A 12,576-nucleotide genomic window follows, 5' to 3' on the forward strand; every position below is an offset into this window, starting at 1 on the left:
TACCTCTGTTGTTAGTGTTGAGATAGTTGTGTATATACACAACATGAACGCAGGTCAGACCTTGGATGCTGAGTATTAGCAGTACTGACGTGAAGTGGAAGTGGAAGAACACGGGAAGTAAGACAATTCGGAGAAATGGGAGCATGCCTTTGTGGAGGTGGTGGGACAGGGTCTTGATCTGGAAGAATGGCAAGGCTTTTTACAGTGGAACCTGGGGAATTGACAGTGCTGGAGGAGGTCATGTGGGCGGCTGGTGGTGCCGGTGGTGGTGGTGGTGCCGGTGGTGGTGGTGGTGGTGGTGGTGGTGGTGGTGGTGGTGGTGGTGGTGAGGGAAAGGGGACTGGAGAATGACGGAGGGGGGTTGTGTGTTATGCTGGGGGTGGGGGAAGGATAAAGGATACTTGCAGTAAGAAATGAGAATGACGGGTCTTAACTATTATGAGGAATTTGAATTTGGGGGCAGTTGAAGGGTTTTCAGAGGGCAGCGATGATTTACCTGTGGGTTAGGAGATATCACCATAAGGAGGAGGAGTTGGAAGGCAGGCCCGTTTTAAGTGTATAGGCCTGAGGAATAAGAAAAGGTAAAAAGGACAAGACAGGTGGGAACCCAAGTTTGGAACACCTGAAAAATTTCTTAATTATTTAATTGTCAACAGACCAAAGTGAATATTTCTGGATTCAAACATCTGGATTGGAGATGGGAGAGAATTAAACTTTGGTGGCAGTGTAGTAAAAGGTTGTAGGAGTGGAAAGATGGGTTTGATGGGACAGTTTAGAATAGTTCCTACCGCGGACTCGAAGGAATTGTTGAAGAACAAGATAGAATTATTCTAGTTCAAACCTTCCGTTAGGGTCAGGTGGAAATAATTTGTAGCACCATTAAAGATGAGCTAAAATACGGGGCAGTGGCAGAAGGCAGCATTAGAACCTGTGAGCCTGGAAGGGAAAAGGTTGTATCATGATCACAGTTTGACAAGTATAGAGTAATTGAATATGTGAGAGTTTAATGTATTCTGAGTGTCTTAGTGTTTTTGTGAAAAATAGATTCTGTTTATTTTCACATGTATTATTAGGAGACAGTCACCTAAAAATCATTTATCTTTTGAGGTGGGTAGAATTGTTTATTGAATACCTACTAATGCCAAACATGGAAGTAGGCCCTGGAATCGATGCTAAAATAAAAGCTACACTGTCTGTGCCATCATGGAAGTTACGTTCTGGAGGGGGAATCTGTCATACTCTGTACAGTAGGCTAAGGACTCAGTCTGGAGTAGACGTACAGCTTCATTAAAGGGAACATAGTCTATGAAATTGAATAATTTTTGATGTTGCTTTTTGAAGGTCAAAATTTTGGTCTCATTTTAGAGTCCTTTTGACAGTTAATTTTTTGTTTCCTTTTCAAACTTTAATTTGTTTTTTCAATTACAGTTGATGTAAAAATGTGGAATGCTTCACGAATTTGCGTGTCATTCTTGCACAGGGGCCATGTGAATCTGTATAGTTTCAGTTTTAGTACAGGTTCTGCGAAGTGACCACTTGACAGTTACTTTTGCGTTCAAGTTTATTTGGATATGAATAGGACTCCAGTCCTCAAGGTGAATACTGTTTGCTGAAAAATTTGTTCTGATTTCATCATTTACTCTTGAAAAAACCTGCAACTGTCATCACAGTGATATTTTTTACTTCATTTTTACATCAAACACATTTGTTATTGGGAGACATTTCTGTGGCATAGAAGATAGTTTCATTAAAATTTTAAAAACAGCAATAGCAAGAAATTATTAGGATCTCATTGAGTATTTTACAATCTCATTTCACTTTTTGAATATTGCTCTGACGGTTCTGTGGTCCAGTTCAGAATGTCAGCAAAACTAGGTAAATGTACCTACTGCCCGCAGTTACTCAGCAGTATTGGAATCAGTTAGAGGGAAGGACTTGAAGACTGGCCCCGAGGAGTCAGGAGTCGTGGCGAGGGCTGGGAGGGAGGCTAGTTGCTGAAGTGAAGGAGGCGGGCACGCAGGGAAGGGCAGGGCCGAGGCAAGTGCACTAGAAGGGGCAGACATGAGAGAGGGATTTGAGCACGGGCTGAACTAAAGTTCTCTGTCCTTTAAAAAAAAACCCTTTTAATGATTTATCGTGACTTCCGGGGTAAAGACCAAATTATTCACGGGACCCCCTTCCTGAAAGATCTGTCTCCAGCTCACTTGTGCAGTTTTATCTCCCAGGTCGCTGGATCCCTCTCTTCGTGAGTGCTGCTTGAGTGCTGCTTCCTCAGCCAGCGGTCATCCCGTTTGTGTTAAACTTCTTGTCCTCCTTCAGTTTCAGCTCAGGTGTCCCTTTGTCAGGGAAAGCAGCCTCCACCCCTGTCGCCTCTTTTTCAGTATCTCCTGTCCCCTTATACTCTTTCTTTGAGTGCTGACCCCAGTCGGTAATCTTTCGGTGCTTATTTGGTTAATGCCTCCAGAGAGCAGGCATTGGTGTCCTGCTCCCTGGCGTGGTCTCCGTTTTGGCCAATATTGGGCACATAGTAAGCACTAAGGAAACATTTGTTAGAAGCTGGATATTGGGAATATGGAGTGGAAGGAGTGTGTTGTTTTTTAAAGGAGTACATAATGTTAGTAGTTTATTGAAATAGATGCAATCCTAGTGGTCATTTGGAGTGGTTTTTAAAAAAATTACTATGGTTATTATTTTTAATTTTTATTGAGGAACAGCGTGTTTCTCCAGGACCCATCAGCTTCAAGTCGTCCTTCACTCTAGTTGTGGAGGGCGCAGCTCAGCTCCAAGTCCAGTCGCTGTTTTCAGTCTTTAGTTGCAGGGGGCGTAGCCAACCATCCCGTGCCGGAATTGAACCGGCAACCTTGTTAAGAGCTTGCGCTCTAACCAACTGAGCCATCAGGCTGCCCCTGGAGTGGTTTTAAATTATGGATATTCTTCATGATTCCTAGCCAACAAAGGTTCATTCAACAATTATATCTGGCAATCCAGCATTTGTAGTAGCTGTTCAGGTTCACATTTAAAATATTTAGCTTACTTCATTTAATCAGTGACAAAAATGAGGAAAGTGGTTTGTTTGAATGCGTTCTGAATTTAACTTCTGCTTCAAGTTTGGATAACAGAACCAGAATGGTTGAGGTAAAGTTCATTGCATTGGATGGATTTTCAAAAGAAAAAAAGCATCTTGTAGTTAGAAAACTACTGAAGCTGTTGATCTTGTCAGAAGAATGAGCTTTTGAAAAGCTTGTAAGGGATTTGTTTTAAAATAGTTTGAAACCTTTCTCAGTGACTAGTTTCTGTAGTAAATATTTGGAAAGGCAAGCACTCAAATTTTATGGACGGTCTCTGTGTCTGGCCCCTGCTAGGCTCTTGGGACATTGTAGTGGCCCCTGCGCTCAGGAAGTTTGATATAGTCAGAGCTTACTGGAGATAAATGTAAAGGAAACGTGGCTTGTGGTCAGAGTGAGCAGTCCGTCCGTCCGTCCGTCCATCCATCCCTCCATCCGTTTAGTTCTTGAACTTAGTTGCGGTGGCAACATGTTGGACTACTGTTGCTTCTGGTAATGTAGGGGCTAAGGGAGATAACATAATACTGAGGTAAAACAGAAACGTGGATCTTCAAGCTGTTGGCATATTTTAGAAAAAGCTGTTCATGTAAATTAGTGAGTTTTTCCTCCTAAAAAATAAGCTACATTTACTAATAGCAACAGTAGTTCCTATTAATTGATTGCCTGGTATGGGTCAGACACTCATTATTAGTTATTTTAATATACTCAGCAACCCTACAAGATGGTTGGCAGTATCTGTTTTATAAGTTAGAAAACTGAGATTCAGGGAAGTAAATTTGCTTAAGGTTAATCATAGTAGATTGCATATGTTGCTTCCAGGTAACAAAAAACCCAGTGAACAGTAAAGTGTCCTAAAAAACATTTCGAGAGAAAAGAACAAGAAAAATAGAGCTTCCATAACCCATTATTTGAAGAAATAGATACAAGTTCTGGCATCCTGGGACTGATGCCTTGTGCTACTGGTTCGTTAGTCTTTTGGATAATCAACAAGAACGTCTAACAGCTTTCTGTTTGGGCGATTCTTTACCTGAAGAATTTGGTGGGAGGTAGAAATCTTCCCTTATGAAAGCTAATTGCCCACTTTTTCTGCATCTTTTGGGGTTGGGATGCCGTCATGTGACCTGGAGCATCCACTGCACTCCCTTAGAGCCAGTGCTGTGCAGAAGCTGCACTTGTAGCATCTGTGGCCTGCAGTGCAGGGGGGATCGCAGCTCTGTCTGTTTTCCAGAGGCGGGCAGTGACATACAGCTGTAGCATTTAGTTCCCAGAGTCAGTGGTCTGTACAAGTGGAGTGACCAAATCCTATGTTGTCTCCACTGCACCAGATCTGTGGTTTGAATTTTGGCTGTTCTTGATTATGTAGCCTTCCAGCCTGGCCCTCCTGGGGTTTTCTGCGAGTTGTCTAATATTCTTTAATAGCTTGCTTTTCAGTTTCAACACAGCCAGTTAGTTTATTTTGCTTGCAACTAAGAACCTTTACTTAGATGTTGCTAATTAAGATAATAGACAATTCTAAGGAACTCTCCAGAGTCAGTGATATCTGCAGGTAGATCAGAATTTACTAATGAGAAGAGGCCACAGTTTATATTAAGTGAAATATTTACAAAACAGTTTGCTTACTGATTTAATGAATTTGCTGAATTTGAGTACCTGTTCTAGGCCAGGATATGTTCTAGGTGTTGGGATTCAAGAGTGACAGGATAGATAAGATCTCTGCACTCACAGAGCTTACATTCTATTGTGAAATGTAGAATAAGCCATAAAGCAAATAACATAATGACAAAGAGCGATAAATGTCATGATAAAAATAAAGATGGCGTAATGTGGTAGATGATGTGTGTGTATGTGCTTAGGAGTTGTATCTTATAAACCGTTTAAAATCGGAGTCAGGAGTCATGATTTCTGCTTTTGACTCAGGCCGTAACATTCTGAATTTACCCTTCACTATAAATAGCTAGTAGACTGGACAAAATACCTGAATAACTGTTTTCAGATATTGAACAATAGGCAGTGCAGAACTGTGATCTCTGACAGATGGAAAGCAAGGTGAGCCCTGTGATGGCCCAGCTTTCTGCCTGGAGGCAGTTTTCAGATCTCAGTGCAGTGAGGGTGATCCCAGATAGAGCCATGTGGTCTCACTGAGTTAAGGAAACAAAGTTTGGAGTTGGGGGAGGCCAAAATGGTTCTTAATTTGAGGAGCAGAGTTCTGGAGAGAAGGGAGCTATGCAGAGAAAGAGTTCTGTAAATCATCTTCGTGGTCCCCTTAAATAATTGACTGAACACCAATCTGGGTATGTGTAGGGTGCAGTTTCGTAATTTTTTTGGGGGAAGGAATCCACTGGGATGCTGTAAGTAGAACAATTCCCATAGCTCTCACACAGGGCTGGGAAATATTTGAGTGTCCTGTAGGCAGAGTAGAAAGATGTCTTCATATATGTTGTGTTCGTCGAAACTCCAGAAGGATCATGTTTTAGTAGTGAGGCTAATAAACTAGTTCTAAAGTAAAGCCTACTCTAGCTTTGTCTGAACAAAAGCTTAAAAACTTGCCTTGAAAGGAAAACTAATCTGAAAGTAATGTATTTGCCTGCCATTACGGAGTCCAACACTCTTTAAAGAAATATAACAAAACCCATCACTCAACAATGTAAAATGTCCAGCATCCAATCAAAAATTGCTAAATATGTACAGAAGCAAGTTAATGTGACTTAGGGTATCAATCAACTGAAATCAACCCAGAACTGACAGATGTTAGGCAAGGACATTAAAGCAGTTATTTTCACTGTATTCCATATATTCAAAAAGTTAGGCAGAGGCATGAAAGGTAGAAAAAGACCCAAATAAAACTTTTAGCGGTGAAAACAGATGAAAAATACACTGGATGGCATTAATGGCAGATTAGACAGTACAGAGAAAAGTGTAGTGAATTTGAAGACAACAGAAAACTCAGTTATATCAAAACAGACAAATGACAAATACTACTACTAGCAGACAAGGTTGTTAAAATGGCTACTGTAAAATTCAGGCTCAGATTGTGGTTCATGTTGACGTTTTGGTACATGAGTTTTGCTTAGAACGATTGTTACTGTTATCTAAAGTCGGCTTGATGTGTAATTAAGAGTAGTTGAAAATCACCATTTCAGCTAAGTACCAGATATGGCAGAAGAACTTTATTAAGCAACAGCGTGTTAATTATTTCTTGATCGGTAACAATATTACTACAAAGTTAGAAGCTTAAAACACATTTATGATCTCACAGTTTGTGTGGGTGGGATTTCTGGGTACAACTTAGCTGGGCTGCAGTCAAGATGTTGGCTGGGCTGTTGTCTCATCTGAGGCTTGGCTGGGGAAAGATCTCTTCTAGGCTCTTACACTGGTTGGTAGAATTCAGTTTCTTGTGCACTTTTGGACTGAGGGCCTCAGGTTCTCGCTGCCTATTGGCTGGCGTCTGCCTTCAGTTTCTTGCTGTGTGGTCCCTCCCAACCTGGCCACTCACTTTCTCAAAGACTGAAGGAGAGAGTCTCTTCGCAAGACAGTTGCACTATCTTCTATATCATAACCGTGGAAATGACATCCATCACCTTTCCTGTATTCTCTTGGTTAAAAGCAAGTCACGGGTCCTGGGTCAAGGGGAAAGCTCCACAGAAGGTTAGGAACTGCAGGAAGCTATGTCACGAGAGCCACCTTAGAGTCTGTCCATTGCAAACAGTGTAGTGGTGAAGAGTGCATTCTGTGGAATCTAATCTAGATGCCTGGCTTTGAATCCTAGCCCTGCCTTTTCCCAAGTACGGAAACTTCTCTGAGCCTTTGTTTCTCTGTCTATATAATGGGGATAATATGTACTTACAGTTTATAGTGTTATGAAGAGTAAGTGATATGCAGAGGACTTTGTCCTACTGACTCCTCATCTTTTCGGTCTCAAGTTAGATGTCTATTCAGGGAAGCCTTCCCTGACTCTCTGACATCCCCTCCGTCCAGTCTAGGTTAGGTTTCCAAATACCACCTTCTCATCGCTTACTCTTGTTCTACCTGAATGTGGTAGCTCTTAGGAGGTTTTGGCCTGCTGTCTTTAGACTAAGCTGCTTGAGAGCTGAGATTGCATCTGTTTTGTTCATTGCTGTATCCTAGGGCTCTGGCACATTTAAAACTCTGTAAATGTTTGTTGAATGACTGAAAGAATGAACTTAAAATGCATGCATTGTTCTTTGAGAAGGTGTTTTTAGTGTTACCATACTGTGTTTTCCTGGGTACTTGAGCAATCAGTCTAAAAGATATTCCCACTGTTTCTAAGCTGACAGGGGCCAGCAGGGAAGACCGAGACATAATCTTATAACTGTGATTATAAAGATTTACAAGAGTGGATGCTAAATAGTGGTAAAAGACATTAAGAGGCTGGTGGGATGAGCACCCAGTAATAGAAATCAGTCCTAGTGGATCAGAAGCAGAATAACCAGTAAGGAGCTTCTCTTTGCTACTCACTCCTTGAGAAGGTATGGCATGAAGGAAATAAACTTGGAGAAAATTACCTTCTGGGAGATTCGCAACACACATTAGCATATTGTAGGAAACCCCTTCTTCACATGTTAACATAGTAAGGCCAGTCTTTATTTAGCTTGCTGTGAACACTTTATAAACACACACATACCACAACCTAGTAAGGTATTATTTTCATTTAGCTGATGAAAAGCTTAGAGGTGGAGTAATTTTTTTCTTGTGGTTGGTAAGGTAGGATTCAAATCAGGCTGAGCCCTGTCTCTCAGTTATTCGGTATTGCTTCTGTGGAATATGGTTTAGCAAATACTAGATGAATGCCACGAGAGCGGGAACTGGGTGTATTTTGAGCATTGTGCGTCTAGACGTAGAATCTCATTTAGCTCTTAACACGTGGCTGAATGAAGGGTTTCTGGTATTACTGTGTCTCAGCGTCTCAAGTTGAATTACTTTTAAAACTTGAGAGTTTGGTGGATAGCATCTAGTAGAATCCAACCAGTGTAATGCACAATAAAAAGTAGTTTCGTTTGCACTTTGTGATTGTGAAATGTCCCCGAAGAAGAAGCATCTATGTAGTCTTTGACCCCTTGTAACTGTTCCTGTCCTGTCACTTTCAGATCTACTGTTACTCAGCCCTCTTGAGTTTTATTTCTGAAATAATCGTCAATTAAGTTCTTTCTTTATATTATTGCTAATAACCTCTCTACAGATCAGATCTTTAGTCTCTTTTTTGCTTACTGCAGTCATTTTTTTAAGAATTAATTTTTAGTTTTAACATGCATGTAATCAAAATTGAAGACTACTGAAAGGCTCATACTGAAAAAGAGCTGTCCCAGGTACACCCTCACTGCTCCTAGTCCTGCTCCCCAAATCTTTCACCGATGGTCAGGGTCTGCATGGACAAAAAAGAAGAGGCTGTGTGGGTGTCCTGAGGTCTTTAGGGGTTCTTGGAACATCCAAAACATTCGTGGCACTGAATGTAGTAGTAGTAGGCACTACTAGCTGGCACGCTCTGCCCCCTGGGTAAGCACTTTTACCTCAGCTCTTAGCTGTTTTTTCTGCTCTTTTCCTCTGTTTCTAAGTAATATGCTTATTGTATTAGTTCGGATGATTTTTGGATGCAGGCATTGAGACCCTGACCCAAACTGGCTTCAAATAAGAATTTAGCTCACAGTTGGAGTCACAGTTGGAAAATGGGGGCTCTTGGGCTAATTGATTTGGTTGCACTCTCATGTCTTCAGGGCCCCAATTTTTCCATCTCCCTCTTTTTAAGTCTTTGGCTGCTTCATCCTCACATTAGTAAGAGGGCTGCAACAGTTTCAGGAGTTGTATCGAGCACAACAATGTCCAGGGAAAGGAGAGGATATTATTATTTTTGGTAGCTAAATAAGATTGTGGAAACTTTGCTGAGAAAGTCTTTGGCAGATTTATCTCCTGGGTCATATATGCCTGTTTCTGAAACACTCACTAGAAAGGGAAGTGGGGTTCCATTCAGGCACGCTCCTGGAACTGGGCATGTTTTCCTGAGCACATGCCGAAGTGGGGTGAGTATGCAAGTGGGTTCAGAACAAAATTAACTTTTGTTACAAAGGAAGAAGGGGGGAGAGTGGAGGCTCGCTGGGTAACCCTGACCCTATTTTTGTATTTGACTTAAAATTGAAGACGTTACCCACTGGCTTTCTGTTGAGGTAGGTGAGTGTTTAACTTTAAACCACCTGCTGTAACACTGCTCTTTTCCATCTATTTTAGTTACACATTTTTTCGTTAAACGTATTCTATGTTTACTTATGACTGTGTAAGTCTTGTTCACCATGAAGCCGAATTGTATACTGTGACTACATTTCCCTCCTTGTGTAATTTTGTTTTTCCTGGAATTAGCAATTGTCTTGTATTTCCGTTGGCTTTGTTTTCTAGGTACTTGTGACTGAGTTTTCCCATACCTTCCAGTAGCCTCTCAATACAGGTTTTTGAACAAACGTAGTAGATAATTAGTTGCCTCGTCCCCTGCTCTCCTTCCCCTTGGGAACCTTCTTAGCGGGCGCCATGCGTTTGCTCTGTGGACTTCCTGCTCTCTGGGTCGGATGGAATGCCGTCTGCGTATCTCCAGCAGCTTGGATCTCCTGTTTCCTGGTTCTCTGACCTTAATATTTCCTGTTTTTATCTTTCGTTTTCCTGGAGCACAGTTTTCAGTACTTCCTGAGAAAGGGTGCGTGAGGGTTTTTTTGAGACATTGTCTGAAAATATCTTTAATGTGCTATCCCTCATAATGAAAAGTTTTGACTGGATACAGAGTTTGAATATAGTTTTTACTGAGAACTTTGAATGTATTGCTTCATGGTCTTGTAGCTTCCTATAGCAGATAGAATGTGTATTTTGGATTCCATTAAAAATACCCCAAAGTGTGGAAAAGCTAGAGAACATAATGAACTCCGTGTGCTCCTCACTCGGCTTCAGTATGTATCAGCCGATGGCCGCTTTCAAAACAGCTGTGTTCCTGTCTACCCCCTTCCCTTTGAGTTTTGGCAAGTAAACCCAAGTACATAATTGCACTTGTGAGTGTTTCAGTATGTGTCTCTAAAAGATAAGGATTAGCTTTTAGGCTGTAGCCCCCAAACCATTATAATGCCTTTAAAAGATTAACGGTAATTCTTTAAATATCCAGTAAGAATTCGAATTGCCTTGATTGCCTCATAATTATATTTTTTAAACAGTTTATTCATATCGGGATCCATGAATTGTCAGTTGATTGACATATTTCTTAAGTCTCTAATCTGTTGGTTGCCCTCTGTATCTTTTTCTTCCCTCTTTATAACAAATAAGGAGAAACTGAGTCATCTGTCTTGTAGTTTCCTGCAGCCTGGATGTTGTTGAATGAATCTCTGTGGTGTCATTGACATGTTCCCCTGTCCCTTGTATTTCCTGGTACTTGGTAAGATCTAGAGGCTTGATGAAATTCCATTTCTCCTCTGTCTGTGTGTCTGTCTCTCTCCCTTTCTCTCTCTCTCTCTCTCTCTCTCTCTCTGTCTCTCTCTCATACTGCATGGGTATTGTATTTCCTACAGAAGTCACAAATACCTGGTTCTGTGATGTTAGCAGCCAATAAATGTTGCGTAGATCTATTAATTTATTAGTAAGTTTGGTCCTTTATGCGACACCTCCCATAAGGTTCTGTTCTTTATGTCTGGTGTTCTGAAGTGTTGTAGTGATGGCTGTGCACAGGTGTTTGCCTTTATTGGACCCATCCTTTGACTTTGGAGATGCACATCTTTAGCTCTAGGAAATTTTCTTATGTAATTTCCTTGATAATTTCTTCTCTTTGGTGTTCTCAAGTGACATTTAATTTTGTTGTCTATTTTCTGTTTATTTTTTTTACCCTTTTTGGGAGATATTTTTAACTTTCATCTTCCATCAGGGTATCTTTTGTTCTCTGCCATTTTTTTCCCCACTGGCATTTTTGTTTTTACTTCGTGGATACATATATTCTTTTACTTCTTTCAGCACATTCATGTTATAGTTAAACATCTCCCCCTCCCCCTCCTTCATGGCATTGTGTCAGTTTCCTCTGGATTCCTGTTTTTCTGCTTGTTTTGATTTCTGTCTTTAATGTTGGCACTTTCCTCAGATATTTAGCCATCCCTGGGCTGGTGGCTTGTATTGAAGGGTAAGGCTCACTAAAGCTGATGGAAGGAAGCTCTTTGTGCACGGAAGCTGTTCACTGTTGGCTGAGTCCAGTGATTGAGGCACCCCGGAATCGGGGTGTCCCTAGGGCTCTGACTCCGGGGCTCTTGGGGTCTCCTGATGGAAACCGTCTATTCCGTGCTTGGGCTCGGAGAGGGAATGTGTATTCCTGCTGCTGCTGATCTGCAAGCAGAACTGGGGAAGGGGACTGGAGTGTTTCATTTTGTGCCTCAAACCTACTCTCTGCTGTGCTTGGTATCTCCAAGTATAGAGCCTCTGTTCATTTTCCCCAGAGAATATGCCTCTGGGCTCTTTGGGGACATGGTAGTTGCCAGCCTGAATGGGATTTGGGCTGCAATTTGGGGTCTTACTACTACCTTTATTTTATTTACTTATTTATTGAAACGAACTCAAAAAAAGTTGCAGTATGGTATGAATGACTTATTTCCTGAACCATTTGAGAAAAAGTTGTTGACATGTCTCTTGTTTTTTGAATATTATAGTGCATAATTCCTACAAACAGGGACATTCTCTTGCATAACAGCAATACAACCATGAAAGGCAGGAATTTAACATGGATGGATCCATTACAGCTGTCTGATCCTTACGACTCCATTCAAGTTTCTGTACTTGACCCAGTAGTGTTCTTTATAGGAAAAGGATAAGTCTAGGATCACTTACACATTTTTGTCTTCATGTGTTTTCAACTCGATCTAGAACAGTTCCTCAGCTGTTCCTTCTTTTATGGTGTTGATGTTTTTGAAGACTACAAGCCAGTTATTTTATAGAGTCGCCCTCGGTGTGAGTTTGTCTAATGTTTCTTCATATTAGATGTAGGTTGGGTATCTTTGCAGAAACATAGAAGTGATGTATTTTTCTCCTTTCATTGTTAGGTGGTGTATTATTAGTTTCCTATTTCTGCTGTAACAAATTACCACAAATATAGTGGCTTAAAAACAAATTTATTAATTTACGTTCAGAAGTCTAAAATAGATCTAAACTAGGCTCAAATCAAGGTGCCTGCATTCCTTTTGGAGATTCTATAAGAGAATGTCTTTCTTTGCCTGTTCCAGCTTCTAGAGGTCACTCCTTCCCGGCGTTTGGCTCCCTTCCTTCATTTTCAAAGCCAGCAACCTTAGGGACTAGTCCATATCTCATGCCATCTCTCTCTCCCTCTTCTTTCCCTGTCTTTGATTTTTAAGGACCCTTGCGATTACATTGGGCCCACCAGGATAATCCAGGATAATCTCTATTTTAAGGTCATCTGATTAGCAAATTTAATTTCTTGTACTACCTTAGTTCTGCTTTGCCATGCACAGTGGCACCTTCATAGGTTCTAAGGATC

The 12,576-nt window shown here is 41.1% G+C and overlaps 1 protein-coding gene and 1 pseudogene across 6 annotated transcripts in view; one reads left to right on the top strand and one right to left on the bottom strand.

Moving 5' to 3' along the window:
- The window catches only part of DYRK1A (dual specificity tyrosine phosphorylation regulated kinase 1A), a 141,345-nt gene that overhangs the window by 10,485 nt on the left and 118,284 nt on the right, over positions 1-12,576 (top strand). The window lies entirely within an intron of this gene.
- Positions 1,436-1,534, bottom strand: LOC117014890 (uncharacterized; annotated as a pseudogene).

Source organism: Rhinolophus ferrumequinum, chromosome 2, assembly GCF_004115265.2.
Source record: "Rhinolophus ferrumequinum isolate MPI-CBG mRhiFer1 chromosome 2, mRhiFer1_v1.p, whole genome shotgun sequence".
NCBI lineage: Eukaryota > Metazoa > Chordata > Mammalia > Chiroptera > Rhinolophidae > Rhinolophus > Rhinolophus ferrumequinum.